The following is a 2,261-nucleotide window of genomic DNA, read 5'->3' as shown; positions in this document are numbered from 1 at the left end:
CAAATGAGGCGAGTTCATTTAAAAATTCCCAGGTGAAAAAATGTCAAAAAAGAAAGCATTCATTTCCTTTATATATCTTTCATTTATAGTATTTTTGCCTTGGTGGATCTCTCTCTCATTTAATAAAAGTATGGAATCTTGGGTTACTAGTTGGTGGCATGCTAGACACTCCGAAATTTTTTTGAATGATATTCAAGAAAAAAGTATTCTAAAAAATTCATAGAATTAGAAGAACACTCCCTCTTGGACGAAATGATAAAGGAATACCCAGAAACACATTTACCAAAGCCTCACTGCGGAATCTACAAAGAAATGATCCAGTTGATCAAAATGCACAATGAGAATCGTATGAATACATTTTTTCATTTGTCGACAAATATCATCTCTTTACTTATTGTAAGCAGTTATTCTATTCTAGGTAATGATGAACTTGTTATTCTTAACTCTTGGGTTCAAGAATTCCTATATAACTTAAGCGACACAATAAAAGCATTTTCTATTATTTTATTAACTGATTTATGTATAGGATTCCATTTGCCACACGGTTGGGAACTAATGATTGGCTCTATCTGCAAAGATTTTGGATTTGCTCATAATGTTCAAATTATATCAGGTCTTGTTTCTACTTTTCCAGTCATTTTAGATAGCATTTTTAAATATTGGATCTTTTGTTATTTAAATCGTGTATCTCCGTCATTTGTAGTCATTTATCATTCAATGAATGACTAAAAAATGATAGATCAATTCAATTATAATGCTTGTTACTTTGTACATAAGCAACCCACTCAAAATTGTACTTATTCTTTCTACCCATATGGGAGCTTCCTCTAACGTTCCACTAAAATTATTTCAGTAAATAGCAGAATCATAGATAGGGATTTGTACTAGTGACTTATCTAATTTAATTGTAGAAAATTTCGGGATCAATGATTGGACCATGTAAACTAGAAATACCTTTTCTTGGATAAAGGAAGGGATTACTCGATCTATTTATGTCTTGCTCTTGACATATATAATAACTTGGGCACCCATTTCCAATACATATCCCATTTTTGCACAGGAGGTTTATGAAAATCCACGAAAAGCGACCGGCGGTAATGTATGTGTCAATTGCCATTACCAATAAGCCCATGGATATCCAGGTTCCATAAGCGGTACTTCCTGATATTATATTTGAAGCAGTTGTTCGAATTCCTTATGATCTACAATTGAAACAAGTTCTTGCTAATGGTAAAAAATGAGCTTGGAATGTAGGGGCTATTCTTATTTTACCTGAGGGGTTTGAATTAGCCCCTCCAGATCGTATTTCGCTCGAGATTAAAGAAAAGATAGGTAATCTATCTTTTCAAAGATATCATCCCACTAAAAAAAATATTCTTGTGATAGGTCCTGTTCCCAGTCAGAAATATAGTGAAATCACCTTTCCTATTCTTTCCTTGAACCCCACTACTAAAAAAGATGTGCACTTCTTAAAATATCCCATATACATAGGCGGCAATAGGGGACAGGGTCTGATTTATCCCAACGGAACCAAGAGTAACAATAATGTTTATAATGCTGCAACATCGGGTATAGTAAGCAAAATCATACAAAAATAAAAAGGGGGATACAAAATAACCATAATGGAAACATAGGATGGACGTCAAGTGGTTGATATTATCCCTCTAGGACCAGAACTTCTTGTTTTAGAGGGAGAATCTATCAAACTTATCAACCAGTAACAAACAATCCTAATGTGGGTGGATTTGGTAAGGGGAATGGGGAAATAGTACTTCAAGATCCATTATGTGTCCAAGGACTTTTGCTCTTCTTGGCATCTGTTAGTTTGGCATAAATATTTTTTGTTCTTAAAAAGAAACAGTTTGAGAAGATTCAATTTTCCGAAATGAATTTCTAGATCCAAAGAATATTCCACACCAAGCTCTAAAAAGAATCCAACTTTTGTTGCCAATTATGTTATGTAATTATGGATGATAAAAAAAGTTCTAAAAAGCTTCTTGTTTTTTTTTATATTTTTTCTACTAGAGTTCGGGAATTGAATTACTTGGACCACACTTCTAGTATGTATACTGTGAAGGAGACTATTTGAGTTTACTCCTCTCTTCTTTATTTCTTTGTTTTTTCAATCCAAATTGAAGCGTATGATTATGCAATTTGGTCAAATTTCAATGTCATAGAATGAATCAATAGTTTTCTATTTGATTGGATACTAAAAATTAAGAGATAAATAAGCGTAGAATAGAAACCAAAGTACAAAAGAA

At 32.8% G+C, this 2,261-nt stretch overlaps 1 pseudogene; it reads left to right on the top strand.

Moving 5' to 3' along the window:
• The first annotated feature begins 937 nt into the window (after positions 1–937).
• On the top strand, positions 938–1,897 carry LOC132804226 (cytochrome f-like; annotated as a pseudogene).
• The last annotated feature ends 364 nt before the right edge of the window (positions 1,898–2,261 follow it).

This window comes from Ziziphus jujuba, chromosome 6 (genome assembly GCF_031755915.1).
Source record: "Ziziphus jujuba cultivar Dongzao chromosome 6, ASM3175591v1".
NCBI classification, from domain to species: Eukaryota; Viridiplantae; Streptophyta; class Magnoliopsida; order Rosales; family Rhamnaceae; genus Ziziphus; species Ziziphus jujuba.
The sequence above is the reverse complement of the archived record's forward strand: the minus strand, read 5'-3'. Positions and strand labels throughout refer to the sequence as shown.